Consider the following 18983-nt stretch of genomic DNA (forward strand, 5'->3'; position numbering starts at 1 on the left):
TTCATCAATCTTAGCTTGCATTAAAAAAGGGGAAATGTCAATTCAGTGTGGGGCATTTAACTTAATTCAACATCTTTTAATTTAATACCTTGGAAAAGTTGGTCTCTCCGACCTGCCTCACACCGCTGATGGAATGTTTTGTAAAGCCCTGTTGAAAAAGGTGATCTTCCATTCGTTAATAAAATCACAATTTTGAAACTCCCTGCTTTTCATGTTATTGTTGCAAAAAAAAAGGTTCATAAAACTCAGGAAAAACAAGAAAGCACAAGTTTATTTCTTAATAGGTCCCTTTGTTAGGACAGGGTTGAAAAGATGCATGGAAGCAAAAATTTAAAAACAGGATGAGCCTGTCCCATCTGTCTCCTTTCTTTTCATCCTTGTTTAAGCTGTGAAGCAATGAGGTGGGCTGTTTGAGTGCCTGGTCATCATGAAATGAGGACAAGGTAATTTTGTTCCTTTCAAGGCGGAAAGAAAGAAGAATGAATCACTACTAGTGTCTGTTCACTAGCATGGTTTTTTGATGAGTGCATATTTCACAGGTATAAAGTCTGGATTCCAGTTTAGTGGGTTCTTATGAAATTCCACCAGGTCAACGAAGAATACCGCCCCTGCATTTGTGTATGTTAGCTCACATCTGGCACGTGAGGCAATAAAGCAGTCTTCAGCCAGCTTTGACATCTTCAAAGTTTTATGGGATAAATACAATGTCAAATCCATAGCACTTTGCTTCTTGGATTACTAGTAGTGCTTTCTTGTCAATGGATAGATAAAGATGCACATCTTCCTATGAAAACCATTTACAACTGGTAAAATGGACAGTTTAGTCTCTGCCCGGGTTATCTTGTAAGCGCATCACATACACTTAATTGGAGTCCTGGGTGACAGTTGGGTTGGTGCTGCATCTCCAGGCAGGAAGTCCATCTGCCTCTTGCTTTAAGGATACTGAGGGTTGGAGAGAGAAGTGGAATTTGTGACAGAGTACTCTGCTGGCTTCTGATGCTCTGAAGACAAACAGAATCTCAGCCCTAGTTGCCCTGGTGTCCCTTTGCGACAGCTTTTGTTTCACACTTCCACGTGGTCCTTTCCTAACGGGATCCCTTGACAGCGAACCCCATGCAAGCACAGGATGGATGGGTACTCCGCGGACCTGAACCGGACCTCCCTTGTAAGCGATGTCTTAACTGAACCGTAAACCAGGGTTCTCTTAAGCTGCACTGTGAGGATATAAATTCAACTCTGAGACAGAAAAGGGAAGGGAAGTTACGACCTTACATAGAACTGGGCCCCACGAATAGGGTTATGGCATAGATTTCCTAAGTGAGACTGTCCTACATCAAGAATGATCTTTGCTTGTGGGGTGTTCTGTTTTAGTCATTCTTGCCAGTATGAATAGTGGAGAAAAATAGCTTCTGGCTTTATTTCGTTCAATCTGGCAATGAGCTTCCAGGCAAATTAATTTTATTCTCTTTAATGGCCCAAAATCTATTTTATATTAAGAGGATTTCTTAATTTAAGTTTGAAAAATGAAAACTAGATATGAAAACTGGACCTCAATATGAGAAATACGTTCCTTTTGTAAAAAATCGTCTGTACCATCCTAAGCCCAGATATTTTCTTCTTGTTTTTCATTTGAAAATATAAAGATTAATTTTAAAAAAAGTTAGATTTGCACTACTTGCTGAACTTGGATAAACTAGCTTGTGCATTTCCCAAAGGTTTTATGTTAGAACCAGACCTCTGCCTTTTTGTTTTTTATTCCAAGCTATGAGCACATATGCCCCTGCAGGGTGGGGGGAGTTAAGAGGTGTGAGCATGATAAAGTGAACCTGCCATAAGCTACCTGTCTAATTGTTTTAGGTTTCCACCTGGCCTGCCACTGGCCTGAGGAGGCATTCTTTTTTTTTTTTTTTTTTTGCGGTACGCAGGCCTCTCACTGCTGTGGCCTCTCCCGTTGCGGAGCACAGGCTCTGGACGCGCAGGCTCAGCGGCCATGGCTCACGGGCCCAGCCGCTCCGCAGCATGTGGGATCTTCCCGGACCGGGGCACGAACCCGTGTCCCCTGCATCGGCAGGCGGACTCTCAACCACTGCGCCACCAGGGAAGCCCTGAGGAGGCATTCTTTTTAGCTGCTCTCCAAAGTGGGCAGCAAAATGCTCCCAGACCTTGTTCCTTCGTGTTAAAGTTCCATCCTAAACGAAGCCGGCAGCTGTTTTTGCCCAGTGTTACGGACCTCTACACTTTCCTTCCTGATTGAATTCCTCTAGAATCCCCCAGGACAAGGACAGTGTGCAGACCAGGGTCGACCAGACTGGTAGCCCCTGAGTTAAAGACTGAGATGTTTACCCTGAAGACAGGACTGTCTCTGTGCTCTTAGACTCCTAAGAGGGGGAAAGGACTGCTGGGAGGCCATTGATGGGAGTCTACCCTGAGTGTCTGTTTTTTCCACTTCCTCTCCCTCTCCCTTTATCTCTATCCCTGTCTCTGTCTCCATCTCCATCATCTCCATCTCCATCCCCATCCCCATATCCCCATGTCCATCTCCGTCTCTCTCTCTCTCCCCTCCCTACGTCTCCTCCTATTGCCCCTTCTCCAGAAATTAGAAAAAAGTCCTGTTTAATTTAAAGATCCACAGTACCCTTTAACAAAGAGGCTACCCATTCAATTTTGGATCCGTTGGTTATAACTATAACTGTTTGCCAATTATTTCAACCTTAAGGAAATGCTGTTTACGGTAAACGTAGGTGGTTAGAGTACAGTGAATTGAGGCCAAAGTCATGTATTCTATCCCTGTCTAGGCCAGTCATTCTTTTTTAGTAATGTTACAGTATGCTTCTAAAATGCATTCAACGTCTTAACAACGTGTGCCTCTAGTTGCAGCGTTATCAGAAAAAAGAAGTGTCAGGGTTTCAAAGTCATTATCAAAGCTGGGAAGAAAAATGACAGTGTACATGTGCTAATTGTTAGTTAGTGGTATGATCTTCGTATACTAAAGACAGCAGTTCTGTAGATCGAAAAACAAACCAATTGTTGATGTCATACCACTGCTTCTTTCATCCATTACCAGAATCAGAACGAATTTTCACCTGATGACAATGAGTAATTATGATATGAATAAATGGGAAATGAACTCATTCTTTCTTTTCCATATCTGATTTCAGGGGCTCAGATAGGAGGCAGGTCTAAGGAAGGAGAAAGGTGTTTCATCAGGTATAGATAGAAAAAACGCAAAAGCTAGCTGTAGAAGTGGCTTTGTTCTTCATTTCATGCCTTCTCAGGTACAGTTAAGTGAAGAGATAATTTTGGGGAAACAGACTTAAAAAAACCTCGTCTCCCAAGCCTCCGTTGTAGTAGGGCTTTTAGCCATATGCCACCTAAGTCTACTCTCCCTATATATATATAAAAAAATATCCCTGCAATGTAAAGTTTCTGGAAGCCTGCTGACCTTGTAACCTACTTTCTAAGAAGTCTGCACCCATAACTGTTAGACAGAATTCATCTCAGCACTTTTAAAATTGTGAATCTTACAAAGGACAGTTCCCAGCCCATCCCACAGGTCATCTTTCCTCTCGTTGGTGCCCAGCGTGCTGTATGCTGTGGTCAAAGTTCATGGCGGAGGACCCCATCAGCCTTCCTGTTGCCTTCCAGGATGATTTTTTTTAGCTTCCTGTTGCCTTCCAGGATGATTCCTCATCTTCCTCAGCCCTTCAAAGTTAGATGTATCTTTACTTGAGGGCTGGACCAATGCTTTTTCATAGAGTAGTTTATTTGGTACTTCTTCTTATTATGAGGTGGTCTCATGCTTGATCTGCCCAGCACTAAAGCTTGGAAGCATTTGCCTTTTCTTCTCTGAGAGTGTGTGTGTGTGTGTGCGTGTGTGTGTGTGTGTATGTGTGTGTGTGTGTGTGTGTGTGTGTGTGCGCGCGCGCGCGCACGCACGCGCATATGTGTGTACCTGCGTATCTAGCAGCCTGTGTTATCTGGGATTATCATTCTTAGTTATTTCTCTTCTCTCCCCCTCTTTTATCTCTGCCACCCAAACCAACTTCAGCCACCTACCGGCTCTCATTGGAGATAATAGCCTCTCTTTTTTTGCTGTCGTCTTGTCATGTTCGATTCGGCTGCACGAGGATTTCAAATTAGCCAAAACGTTTGCCTGCTGGGCTAACTCTGCTGTCATGATGTGTTACGGAACCACCGTACCCCTTGAGGCTTTTTTGATATTGATGATTGCTCAGAAAAAAATAAGAAATGGTTGGTGGCCATTGTTAAACCACTCCATGCCAAGCCCCTTTTATACAACAGAAAGGGCCAAGGAGGAAAATCACCTGCCTTCCTGCTGCCTGGCTGGTTGTCCCGTTGTGCTGGTGCCAGGCTCCTGATGGGAGATTATGGGCTTCTTGGCCTGTGATTGTAGAAATAAAAACAGTAAAAAAGGAAAATAAAATAATAAGGGATGTGCAGTTAAATTCAGTGACTTACTGCTGATGGGTTTTAACTCACTGGAGAGAGAGGAACCTAATTTTCTTATTCCATTGTATTCTCCCCGTCCTCAAGTTCACTTATTGGAGAGACTAACAGAACTGATTCTTGCCATGCAAAGCTCACAGGCATAGTCACAATAAAGTAAACTAGAGGATAAGGAAGATTTTTGTTTCTAAAATGATTTGCTGTTACTACGTCTGAGTTGGGGTTTCATGTTATCACAAACTTACCAGATACCTTCATTATTTTTGTTAGGTTTGAAAATCAGTCTGGTGACAAAAATTATTTTCTAATCTTCCAGTCCAGATTTTTGTTAAAATAGCAACATCGGCTGCTTCCTTCACTCTGTATAAGCAGGACATAGAACTCCCAGAATATTACACTTGTTTGGAAGGCAAATACATAATTGAGCATGCACATTTTTTTTTTAAACTCTGCTGTTTGAAACAATGTGACTCTATTGAGCTAAATCCACATGATTCTAGAACAATGGGATAAAAAGTAGAAACTTCAATAAATCAAGTTATTTTGTTTGCAAGACATCAAAGAATTTCTTTAGCTACTTCTCTCACTAAATGTGGTAAGTATCACCGCCATATATTTTTTGAGCTTTGACCTTTTACGTGACTCCTGTTACTGGTAGCTCCGAACTTCTTTTTTTTTTTCTTTTACATCTTTATTGGAGTATAATTGCTTTACAATGGTGTGTTAGTTTCTGCTTTATAACAAAGTGAATCAGTTATACATATACATATGTTCCCATATCTCCTCTCTCTTGCGTCTCCCTCCCACCCTCCCTATCCCACCCCTCTAGGTGGTCACAAAGCACCGAGCTGATCTCCCTGTGCTATGCCACTGCTTCCCACTAGCTTTCTGTTTTACGTTTAAAAGACTAGAAGTTGTGCCTCGCTTCATCTTGCCACTCTTTTCCATTGTCAAGTTAATCAGAGCTTCAGGCATCTTTTCTCCTCTCCCATCTCTGGTGAGAAGCATCTTTCTGCCTAAGCTGATCCTGGTACTTCCTATGTTTTCTAGGATTCAACTCCATTAGTTAGTCTCTCCAACATGCTGGATTCTTCCACCTCCAACTACGCCTTTCCTACTGTAGGGAAAAGAAAGCAAACAGACAGCTTTCCCAACACCTTGATAACTGCTCGGATAGCTGCCTGGCTCTTCTCATTTCCTTCACCATCAACTTTCTCATAACATGTTTCCAGGACCGGATGTACATAGCGTCGTCACAGCCTGCTCCTTGACCCCTTGTGATCTGGTGCTGCCTCACCACTGCCCCTTCAACTGCTGCCCCTTTCCCTGCAAAAGGTCAATTTTTGGAGCACTCACTCTATGCATGGCATTGCTTGAGGTTAGTGAAGAATTCTGGGCCAATCAGTTGTGCAGCTTCAGAGCAAAGTGGTGAAGAATCAGGAATATGTGGACACTATTGTCTCTGTGTTAGTGCAGTGATGGCCTTTCAGTCATTCGGTACTGCCCCTCCTCTCTTGAATCATGGTGGATGACCTACAGGGAAAAAGTGAAATTATATTAGAAAGTGAACATAGCGGTGAAGGAACTAGAAAAAAAGTATAATGAACTGAAATAGACTTGTCTTCCCCAGACTTTGGTATGTTGGGGGACACCATCAGATGGGATAATTTACTCTATTGGTTAATATGACCATTTTACCAAATCAGCTTGTGGGCTTTCATTCCCGGAGTTGTCCGTTGCTCCTGAGGCCCCAGCTGTTTATGCAAAGGGTTCTATACTTGACCCTGAAGCAGGATGACATTTCAGTAGGAAACTTGTCTCTCTCTCCTGGATTAGGAGAATGATGCTTGTGTTTTCCACCTACGGTAGGACCCTAGCCAAAACTAATAGTCAAAAGGAACTTTCCATTCAGCTTAGGAGTTTCAATGTTGAGCAAGAAGGAATTCCCCATAATTGTTCTTTTTCTGTACGGTGTTTTACTTTTTTGCTAAAGGAGCCCCTCCCTGTTCTTGAGTAGAGATGGTGGTAGCTTTACAAATAAGGGGGGAAAATCAAAGTGATATTAAATGCACAAGGATATCAAATGAGCTATTTCACAGTTCTTACTTATAGAGACGAATGCACCGTCTTGTTTTGCATTCGTTTATTGCCACTTATGCAGCGTGAGAGAGCCCCAAGTGCCCTGTGTATACCTTGGTCTCCATGTAGCAAAATTAAGTACAAAGAATCATTTGCAGACACTGGCAGCTCTCGGCAGACCCCCGAGGCGAAGGGTAGAAGCAACCTGGGAAGAAAGAACAATGGATCGTAGTCTTCTAACTTTAAAAAATGTGTATATGTATTTCTCAGATAAGTGCCCAGTGAATAGCAAATATCTTTCTCATCATATTGGGCTTATTTCTACCCCATCTCTGACCAGGTCCTACATTTAAAAACCCAGGAAGGTCTTAGCAATAATAATGAGTCCTGATTTTCCTAAATTCATTGCCTGGAAAATTGTCTGTGCATGACCCAGAATTAACTATATCCAAATGTGTATTACATGTGTACTGGGTGAGAATGATCTAAATTTGTTACCTAATAGTTTACCTTAGGTAATTTCAAATGTCTTTACTGTTTCTGTTATTGTTTAGTAATAAAATTTAAGTCTTTTTCTCTCTCTCTCCTTGTTGAATGAGGCAGAAAAACCCGTTTTCCCCACAGTTCTGTCTCCTCAGGCTGCATTTGGGAAAAGCGAGTTTAGATTAGATTTTAGTTTTAGAATTTTAATGAATTTTAGTTCTTTATGTGGAGCTATTTGTAAATGTAACTTTTGCTAATAATGCAATCGGTTGTGTCTTTTGCATAATTTGCAATACGGTGTTGAAGTTTAAGAAGCTTCATTTTATTGTAATTAACAACTGATCGGTAATAATAACCAAGCAGCTGCTAACGTTACCAGCCTTAACTCTTGGAAAAAAACCCAAGGCAGCAGACACATCACTCCTCCTCCCCTCCCTCCCCCCCCCCCCGAAATAGTTAATAAGAATGCCAGGTATAAAATTACCCACATGGAGGGAACAGGCGCTGCATTCCACTATGGAAGGCAGTGGAAAATCACTCAAAATTGCGTGATGCGTCCCCTCCCCCAGCCTCCCCTCCCACCCCTTTCCTTTCTCTCCTCCCCCCACTCTTTCTTTTTTTTTTTTTTTTTTGCGGTACGCGGGCCTCTCCCTGCTGTGGCCTCTCCCGTTGCGGAACACAGGCTCCGGACGCGCAGGCTCAGTGGCCATGGCTCACGGGCCCAGCTGCTCCGCGGCATGTGGGATCTTCCCGGACCGGGGCACGAACCCGTGTCCCCTGCATCGGCAGGCGGACTCTCAACCACTGCGCCACCAGGGAAGCCCCTCCCCCACTCTTTTCTAATTGTTGGTCTCATAGATTTCGTTGTGGGAAGCGGGAGAGCGTGCACGGGGGTATTGCGACGTTTCAGTTTACTGTTCCTAACAATTCCTTTGCACATTCCATTAGCACATTATTTATAGCTTCGTAAGAGGGTCCTTTTCTTTTCCTTCAAACGATATCCCTGTATCTCTGATGATGATGCTCTCTGAACTATTATTTTTAAAAAATCTATTCCGTAAGTCGACTGCTCATTGGTTCACCCTCTTCAGCTTCCCTCCTGTCGCACTTGAAAAAGTCTGCCCGAAAATCCTCTCCAGAGATGCGACTCAAATCAAGCAGTTTGAAAAAAGTCCCAGAGAGGCTTGGAGCCAGGATCCTGGGTCTTACAACCTGCAGTTCTAAGGCTGCCGAGAGCCCTGAACTCGGGTTGCTTGGATAAACAAGACTTCCTAGAACTCATTCCCTCCTAACTCCTCATAAGCTTCCGCCTGACAAGCCTCTCCACGCGAGAGGGCTGTGTTTTCCCTAATCAATTCCTTTTTGAACCCACTTGTTAGTCAGGCATTGTGCACAGTAGCTACAGAAAGGACCCCGTGTCTGGGGCATAAATTGCTCTTCTGTGCCACTGTTTGCGAGCACCCCCCAGTTATGGATGACTTCGTTCTCCACTTGACAGGAACATAATTAGAGCTGTTGATGAAATCTACCAAATTGTCCCTCCGTGGCCTCGGTGGTCAGGAAATTTGGCTGAGTCATATTTGTCACCGATGGGGAGGCTCTGAACCCTTCATATTAACTATGTTATTAATGTGCCCGGAATTGGTGACACTTGAAGTGAGCCGGGCCCTAATGGCACCTGGCGATGAATACCTTGTCGTGCGGCGGTCAGAGTTTCAGCAAGGAGAAAATGCGAATAAAATTCCCGAGTGCGTGTGTGTCGGTGTGTTTGCTGTGGGCACACGGAGGCTTTCATTTCAGAACATAGCCTTTTTGCGGCCTTTGCTGACCCCACAGGGTGTGCCGTTATGGAGCTGGCCGCTATTTTAGCCACTGCTTCATCCCGTAAATCCTCTCAAAGGTGAGAAGGCTGTGAAGTAGAATGGTTAAGAACCAGGCTTTTGGGAGGAATCCTGACTTCCTTGCTTATTAGTTCCGAGCTTCTTAAACTTGTTACTTGACCTTGTTATGTCTCCTCGCCAGTAAAATGGGAATAGTGTAGCTCTAGGGAATTAAAACATCTCTGAAAGAATTTAGCACAGTGTCTGGTTAGTGGCCAGTGAATGGTCCTGTTATGATGATGATGGTGATGATGATGATGGTGTTGATGATTGATGATAATGAACAGCAGCCTAACCCCTCCATCCTCAGCGATATCTTCTCATGTTTGCATATATGTTCAGAGACACCGTTCAGCGTGGCAGGAGCTCTGGGGCTCTTTGAGAAATGGTTACACTATTGGAGAAAGAATAAACTTCGCAGGTTAATAATACCAAGAGGCTGTTGATTGTACATTGAATTCCACAGCCATTCTGTCAATGCAAAGCACATTTACTGAGATAGCTTCATCTTCTTCTAAAATATACGAGTGAAACAAGTGTCATTTAAGCATATACCTATGTCCCTATATTCCATTGTTTTTCCTGTCTTTCACAGGATCTGAGCCCCTTCTCTGGTCATATTCCCCAAGATGACCCTTAACACTGCATTTGTATCCCTAAGCATAGAGCTTTGAGATACTAGTGAATTGGCAAATATTAACTGAGCTATGTACCACGATCAACTGTTATAAAAACAATGTAGACTAAGATGATGGGCTAAAAGATTTGTCACTGGTGAAAGGACATCGTTCTTCACATATGGGGTCCAGCATCACTGAAAACACAGTCATGAAGTTCCTGGTCTCTGAAATATAGTCTTTGGTTTCATCTCTTAATTAGACATGAAAAAAATTTTTAAACAACTTTTTTATGACCAGTTGTCTTTTTGGAGTTAATGCTTTGTGGCTAGGTTTTCTACTTACAGAAAATACAAATTCTAACACATGTAGAGACAACAAGCAAGCTCTAAAATATTAAGGAAAAGAGCTTGACGTGTGTGTGCGCGTGCGTGCACGTGTGTGCGCCCCCAAGAATAATTAGATAATTTTGTTAAGAGGGTGTGTGTTCTAATAATGTGATTTTTATTTGCATTTGTTTTAAACATTTATGAAGCTTTTACTATTGCTGTGCACTTCGGATGATAACCCTCTGATGTAGGTACTATTTAGCATCCCCGCCTGGCAGATGTGGAAATATAGGTTAGATAATGTGGTCTCTGTTTGCCTCTGCATACCTTCCTTCTGTGAAAACACAACAAAAGCAAACAAAAACACAATGGCTTTCAATCCTTAAATTTGCAGAACATGTATCAAAAGCTGGTTTTGTAAGTGCACTGCTGTCATGTGTCACAGGAATCCATTTTCTTCATAGCTAAGAGGGCTCTGAAGATCTCAGTTTCCAGACCAGCTCTCCTCCCTCTGGGAAACAGCCCCCAAATTTAAGCTCTGGTTCTTTCTTGGGCATGTGAGATATTTGGTCATTGCTAATTTCACACAGGAAAGGATTATGTTTTAAGCAGAGAACAGTGAACCACCAAATGGAAAATGATCTGTGTAAGCACAATACTAAGAGCAAGAGATGTATAGAGAATTAGAAAGTTCTTAATTTTTCTTCATCATGTCCCCAATTTCCAGCCTATGAGAGTCTGCTCATCTTTCAAGGCCCTACTCAAATACCGCCTTATACCTGAAGTCTTTCTGGCTTCTGGTTCTCTTTGGAATTAACCATACACTTTGCCAATTTCCCTTAGCATTGAACTTGTACTGTAGTTATTTATATGGAGCTATTAGATCCTACTTGATGATGGGTGTCCTTTCATACACTCCACACATCCAACCCTGTGTACACAGTTGGATACACTTTCATTCATTTATTCATTTGGCCAATTGGTGAAATAGGATTATACATATAAAGTCAATTTAAGAAAGTCTAAGTGTCAAATGACTTATGTGAAATAAGTTCTATATTTATCAAGAGGGAAGAAAAAATATGGAAGCCTAGAGAATTTTAAGAAACATCATCTCAACGCACCGAGATAGGTGTTATTATTCCTGTTTTATAAGTGAGGAAATGGAGAGGTTAAATTACTCCAGCTCGTGTAGGTAGAGAGGGACAGAGCTAGGGTTTTATCAGAGCTTCTCCCAGTTACTGTCAGATGCTAGAGGGGAAACCAGAGGGCATCGAATAAATGCAGACAGTCCCTGACTTAAGATGGTTTGACTTATAGTTTCTTGACTTCACCATAAGGTAAAAGCATTACGCATTCAGTAGAAAATGTGCTTCAGATTTTGAATTTTGATCCTTTCCTGGGGTAGCGATGTGTGGGCAGTGCTCTCTGATGACGCTGGGCATCGCAACTGCCAATCAACCATATGATCACATGGGTGAACATGTGATAACCATACTGGACCCAGACAACCCTTCTGTTTTTCACTTTCAGTACAGTTTACAATAAATTCCATGAGATATTCAACATTTTATTATGAAATAGGCTTTGTGCTAAATGGTTTTGCCCAACTGTAGGCTAATGTAAGCACGTTTAAGGTAGGCTAAGCCATGATGTTTGGTAGGTTAGGTGTATTAAATGCATTTTTGACTTAATGATATTTTCAACTTATTTACTGGGATGTAGACTCATTGTAAAATCAAGGAAGATCTGTACAGTATAACTACTGATCACATTTTTAAAAATTATTCATTTATCTGGTTGCACTAGGTTTTAGTTGTGGCAGGCGGGCTCCCTAGTTGCAGCTCAACTCCTTAGTTGCGGCTCTCCCACTCCTTAGTTGTGGCATGCAAACTTTTAGTTGCGGCCTGCACGTGGGATCTAGTTCCCTGACCAGGGATCGAAACTGGGCCCCCTGCATTGGGAGCATGGAGTCAACCACTGCGCCACCAGGGAAGTCCCCTGATAACATTTTAATAAGTTTTAAAATCCAGGACAAAATAAGATGACTATACTCTAAGAGAGAGTATTCTAGAGACATTGTTTTAAATAAAATCATCAGACCCGTATATCACCATGTTATTCTCAACATATTTTTTCAGTAACAAAGTCAAGCATGTCTGTTGTAAAATATTTTAAAAATACAGACAAATCTAAAGGAGAAAATGAAAATCACCACCATTCCATTAATATACAGAGCTATACACTGTTATCATTTAAGATAAATCATGCTTCCAGGCTTTGTCTATGGTCATAATCTATAAACCTGAGATCTATTTTTCTTTCCGTTTTGAAGCAGTCAGTACTGCAATGTCAGTGTCTGTGAGAGATCTGTCAGGATCACCCTCCTTCTGGTATAGCTGGGAACGAGAGAGGAAGTCTCATGAAAATTCTGCGTGATTGCAGACTCTAAAGTACCTACTTGGTCCGTTGATGATATAGCAGAACTTTCCAAGCCCTTCTGGAACCAAAGTATGGAAAATTTTGGAGGAACAGTTTCAAGTTCCTGTCTGAGAAACAGAAGCAATGACAGTGTCATTCTACTAAAGACTGGGATCCAATCTGAAATTTGAATTTATGTGAGTGTGGCCTAAAATTATGAACAAGGCCCTTGGCTTCAGCAACATTAGACCTCTTACCTTCAGTTTCCTTCTCCGTAAAATGGGATCAGTAATGTCAAAACCAAAGACTTATTAGTATAAGGATGAAATTAAATTGGGAAATGTTTATAAAATAATTTTCACATGATATCCAATAATGTTCTAATAGTATAATAGCATTATTATCACTAACCTCTGCTTATCACATCTCTTGACTTTTGAGCCAGGGGGTAAACTGTACTCGATGTGGCTGGTGAGCCCAGATCATACAGCTAGTACTTAAAACTCAAGGTCAGGGGCTTCCCTGGTGGCACAGTGGTTGAGAGTCCGCCTGCCGGTGCAGGGGACACGGGTTCGTGCCCCAGTCCGGGAAGATCCCACATGCCGCGGAGCGGCTAGGCCCGTGAGCCATGGCCGCTGAGCCTGCGCGTCCGGAGCCTGTGCTCCGCAACGGGAGAGGCCACAACAGTGAGAGTCCCACGTACCGTAAAAAAACTCAAGGTCAGTAGGCGTGCCAGCACACATAAGTCCACACTGTACTTTTGATTCTGATACTACATTTCAGGGTACTATTTGTTTACTAGTCCAGATAAATGTATTGTATTAGAATTGTACCCTTAGCCAGTGTGCATACCCTTACTGATTGCATACTGCCTGTCTGTCTCTAAGCTTGTGTTTGTGTTTTCCTTTCATATTTCCTGGGATCTGGGTGACTTGGGCACCTTGTCATTAGAACTGAGCTTAAATTCAAATTCACTCCACCTGTCCTCCCTTTACATCTCAGCATATGAGAATATTTAGGTAAATCTTGCTGTTCCCCTAGTTTTGTTAGCAAGGGAAATGTAAGAAACTTGAGTGGGAGTTCATATTCCCAACTGGATGCTATAGAATTGACATTGATTGACACTTCAACTCAGACAGTGGGTTGGCTTCGTTGGCTGGGAAGGTTTTGCCACAGAGGAGCTAATGGATCCAGCTTGAATCTGAGGACTTAGGATGTAGTTGGGAGACCTATCTGCCTAGACTAAGTACCCTTTCAGTACTGGGCTGATGATACCGTATCACTACATTTCCAGAGAGTCCTTGTTGAGGTGCTGATGCCAAGGAGTCTTGTTACTTTAAGTCCTTCTCCTTCTAAAATGCTTCGTAGAGTGTAAGCCACCTTGCTGAAGTCATACAGCTGTTCGGTGGCAGAGACTGGATTTGAATCCAGGGTTGCTTAGCTCTGCCCACTATGTACACTTCCAGCATCAGTAGGAACCAAACGCATTTATTAGCTTATTTGTCTTTTGCATTAAATGTAACTTAGGATCCACCATCCCAGATTTTCAGGCTGTCCCTTCCTTCTTTGAGTCTCTGAAATGTCACTAACAATTCAGAGGTCCGATTACCCGCTGAAAAACATTAGAGGGAATTTGTAGAGCTCCTTACGATATATCTTTGCCTGCATTATCCTATTGGACGCTGACAACAACCCAACATGGGTACTATTGTCCACATTTTACTGTTTTATTTTTACAAGGAGAACATCTAAGCCATACAGAGATATAGAAGCAGTAGTGATGGCGCTCAGTCCCACGTACTGTTCTGAGGCTCAGGCCAGAGATTTCACCGTCCAAACCTTGCCTGAAGGGGCAGGAAGAATGTACCACAAGGATTTGTCTCTGGGCCCCCAGCGCTTTCAGAACTGACATGGAGAGATAACAACGCCCACGTTTTCCGCCCGTTACTCTCATAATTGTCATGGTGTGGGGTCAGAACCTGATGACAAAGAGAGGCAGATGGATCAAGTTATCAAGAACAGACCTCTGGGGACTTCGCTGGTGGCGCAGTGGTTAAGAATCTGCCTGTCAATGCAGGGGACATGGGTTTGAGCCCTGGTCCAGGAAGATCCCACATGCTGTGGAGCAACTAAGCGCGTGTGCCATAACTACTGAGCCTGCACTCTAGAACCCGTGAGCCACAACTACTGAGCCCACGTGCCACAACTACTGAAGCCCGTGCGCCTAGAGCCCGTGCTCTGCAACAAGAGAAGCCACCACAATGAGAAGCCCACGCACCACAATGAAGAGTAGCCTCCGCTCGCCGCAACTAAAGAAAGCCCACGTGCAGCAACGAAGACCCAACGCAGCCAGAAAACAAAGAAACAAACAAAAAAGGAACAGACCTCTGTGGCACTGTGGCACATTCTACAGGCCACTGACCTCCTTCCTGACCAAGTACAATCATGCAGAACCACATGCAGACAGATACTGAATATATGTTTCTAAAACATTTATTCTTCATTTCATAAGGCGGGGCAGGTAGACAGCCATCTCAGCAGGGTTCATGGTTTGTTACTTCCCCAACTTCACAAAAATGTGCTACAAGTCCGTCACAGTGAGACACTAGTTTGGTAATTTGGCGTGTGTCGTCAGCATCCCTTCCTTCTCCAGAGCATATGCTCTAAGATGCTCGTGTTTGAAAGGATGAATCACAGTTAATCATTATAAGAAATAGGCTTAGCACTTCATAAACTCTAGGAAAGACTGTTTTCTTTTCTAAACATTTAAATTACTCAGCCTTTTTAGGCATTAAAACCCAATTATAAGTTAGTATGTTGGAGAGTTTCAAAAGCTGTTCCCTGTAGGATCTGTGCCTAAGATTTTCTCATTCAGTAGTTCACACCCTTTCCAATCCAAGCTTTTTGAAAAATAAATAAAATAATAATACATGTAAAAAGGAGAAGAAGCTTAAAACAGAGAGAGGCACTTGACAAGACATTGGGCATTATTCCCTAAAATGACAGTTCTTGAGGGATGCAGGGGGTGGAGAGAGGGACGAATGTCATTTTCCAAATTTTCTGGACTCTGCTCCCTTGTTAAATGTGCATATGATTTTATCAAAAAAAGGGATAAACAAGAGAAACATCTTATAGTTGGAAACTTATCTCCATGGGCTCCAGCCAGGTGTGTGTTGTAAAAAGGTGCATATGAAGCAGACTTGTCTTTTATTTTAATGGAAGACAGTTGATCAGTAGCAAAAGTTGTGAATATTATTTTAATGCTTTTTGTACTATATATAAAATCATAGGCCAGTAGCCAGTAGAAGTTTCAGATTTCCCTGAAAATTTTCTTTTAGTCTAATGCCTTGAATCCTGTAAAGACAGCTTACATTCCCACCAGAAACCTGGTGGCTCTAACATTCTAGAAGAAAAGATAAACAGGTCTGTTGAATTAGAAAACCTAACAGTTGGGAAGAATGGGAATCCAACTTATTGGTCAGCCTAGAAAGGCAAATGGAAATAAGGTTAAGTGATTTAAATTTCTTAAAAGTAATGTGTTTTCTTTTGTGTTTTTCCTCCTGGCACTAAAGCAAAGCCATATCCAAGCAATAACTAAAGTAAGATTATGGAATTCCAAAGGGGAATAGAATACATAGAATAACTCTCCAGCGTCTAAAATGCCGTCACAACGTTAACTTTTCTAAAAACCATCAGAGAAATGTGCAGTTTCTTTCTAGACCTAAAGGAAGCAACGCAATGAATCCATTGCTACTATTTGGGAATATTTTATATAACCTTACATGCAATGATACTATGGCGCTCTTTCTCTAGCTACTGATGTAAATCAGTCGATTTCATCGTTGTAAATTCCTTAAAAAGTAGAACAATTGGCTATTAGAGTTGAAGGGTCTTTGCATCCAGTTCAGAGACGTGATTCTCAGGGAGGATTTGTGACTTACGCACAGTTTTTCAGATGATGGGAATGCTGGGACGGAAGTCCAGGTACCCTGATGTTAATCTGAGGTTTCCCTCACAGGATTTCTCTCAGAAATATCTTTGAGTTTAGAGAGTGAAGAATGGGAGGGAATCAAAAGCAGGAAGGCTAAGATAGAAGCGAAAGACCCTATTTCCCTTCTCTTATTGGGTAGCCTCACCTTCAAGTCCAACAACAAAGAACCAAGCGAAACTGCTAGGTGGCAGCATTATTTTTGAATCTTGTCTCAACTCAGGATGGTATCTTCTGTGTGGAGCCAAAGTTAAGATAAGTGTCTGCGTTGTGTGCCTTCTTTGTAAATCTGGAAGGTTGTATTAAGTTTCCAAATGACATTGAGATTGGCTAAGTTAAGTCCTACTTGTCAATAGCTCCTCTTGTTGCATATTTAAAGTTCAAGAGCTGTGTTTGCTTTAGTTAAGTGCTCTGAAGTGTTTCAATGGCCACTGGTCCATTTATATAAACAAATGAAGGAACACACACTGATAATCCATGATACCCAGAAGCAGCCCAAGGCTGAGTGGCAGAAATCCTCGATGACTTGAAGATAAGCCTTCCACACACCTGCTTAAGTCACGCTGCTAGACAACAACAGGTGTTTGCCATCAGGTTCAAATGGCTTAAGGGGGAAGGACTGGGAAAAAAATATTTCCTACTTTAAGAACATGATGTTTTAGAAATTTATTAATTTGCGAGCACTTGGCAAAGTGTAATTACTACCTTGATACCATTATCTGTCTCCAGGAAGTACATTTTCCTTTGTTCTTGGTCATCCCTTTTATGCTGGAGATGATTTTAGTTGGGTTTGTGAAAAAATTGGTTTCCTCCAAGTGTTATTTTATATAATTTTTCATCTGTTCGGACTTTCAGAGAAGATCATTATTTCTTAAGGAAACTCTGTTTTCGAGCAGTGACTTATTTTCTAGTTAACATCCATCACCACCACACACAGTTACAAATGTTTTCCTTGAGATAACTTCTAAGGTTTACTCACTTCGCAGCTTTCACAGCTGCAAGACAGTATTGTTAACTCTGGTCACTGTGCTGTACACTACATCCCCGTGACTTATTTATTGTATAACTGGAATTTTGTACTGTTTGATCTCTTTCACCCGTTTTGCCCACCTACCACCTCTGGCAACCACCAGTCTGTAGGTCAGTGACTTTGAAAGCTACTTGAGCGTAGGACATATCTAAGTCTGGGTTGAAATTCACTATCAGTTAATGTCATTGTCAAATGACTCTAAAACATGTATCTCCATCTTGATAGAGTAAGATGGTCCCGTTCTAAGATCGTATAATTTATCATGCCAAGGTTTCTAAAAGGTGGACGTATTTGTGCCAGAGTCCTAACTCCCGTCTTGGTCAGCCAGGTGGTGAGACAGTAACCACCAGGAGGTCAGCAGCCTGAGCTTTGAATCCATATAGACCCAGTTTTCAAGCCCAGCTTTCGTCCCTGAGTAGTCGTGTGACACTACACATTAATAGTAAAATGGAAATAATATTATCTGCCGCAAAATATCATTGTGGGACTCAGATGAGGCAATGTATAAGGTTGAATGATACGGAATTTTCCTTACTTGGCCCTGCAAAACCCGAACAATTTCAAATGGTTCAGCTGAATGGGTAACACATTTAGTATCTTCCAGAAATTGAAACTCCTACTAAATAGCAACTTCCAAAAAAGTCAGTATGGGCTGGAAGGAGGAAAATCTGAATTTACTCGTGAAAGTAAGCACAGATTTGTCCCAGGAGGAAGGAGCAGACAAGGTAAGAGGGATGACAGCAGTAGTTACCAGTGGCTCTACTTTCCAGGCGTCTATGACCGATGACCTAACCCTGGTATGCCCTTGTTAGCTTGGACTTCTATATGAATTGACACACATAAAACGGAATCTATAAAACGGAGTCAGGCTCTCTAAAAACTTCATGATGTCGTTTATTCATGTTTTAGAAATACGTTCCCAAAAAACTCTGATCAAATATTAGCAGCCCACAAAGGTAGGGAAAGCAAAGTTCATGAAACCACAAAGAGAGAGTGTGTAGACAAGGGGAGGACAGCTTCTCTGGGAAGACAAGCTTTTGTGAATGGAGTTGGCACTTGGTACAGAATTTAAAACTAGCCGTCTTACCACTCTCTCTGCCCCATCGTATGTGACACCTTGACCTGTTGTCGCCAGTTATAAATATCAGGGAATTTATTAACCCTAGCAAGCCTGGGTGGCTAACTGCAAAGCAGGATACGTATTGCTTGTAAGGGGCTTAAGCCAACGCTGGATGGACTCAGCAAAGAATCTCAGAGCCGCTGAACCACCTGCTATGCGTTGACACATCTTGGTTCACACAAGAACTTGAGAACACTTCTGAATTCTTGAATGATTGCCTAGAGTTGAAAGGCTTAGTGGCATGAGAACTTGAGCTGAAAAAAAGATGATATCATGTCATAGATAGGATCATCCTGTCATAATTATAATTGAAGGCAGTTCTGACATAAGACAAAAGTGTGTACGAAGACATTAGGTTTGGTTTTTCCTGCAATTTAAATCAGCTTTTTTTTTTTTTTAACATCTTTATTGGAGTATAATTGCTTTACAATGGTATGTTAGTTTCAGCTTCACAACAAAATGAATCAGTTATATATACACATATATTCCCATATCTCTTCCCGCTTGCGTCTCCCTCCCTCCCACCCTCCCTATCCCACCCCTCCAGGCGGTCACAAAGCACCAAGCTG

At 42.1% G+C, this 18983-nt stretch overlaps 1 protein-coding gene across 3 annotated transcripts in view; it reads left to right on the plus strand.

Moving 5' to 3' along the window:
• The window catches only part of ESRRG (estrogen related receptor gamma), a 598949-nt gene that overhangs the window by 252280 nt on the left and 327686 nt on the right, over positions 1-18983 (plus strand). The window lies entirely within an intron of this gene.

Source organism: Orcinus orca, chromosome 1 (genome assembly GCF_937001465.1).
Source record: "Orcinus orca chromosome 1, mOrcOrc1.1, whole genome shotgun sequence".
NCBI classification, from domain to species: Eukaryota; Metazoa; Chordata; class Mammalia; order Artiodactyla; family Delphinidae; genus Orcinus; species Orcinus orca.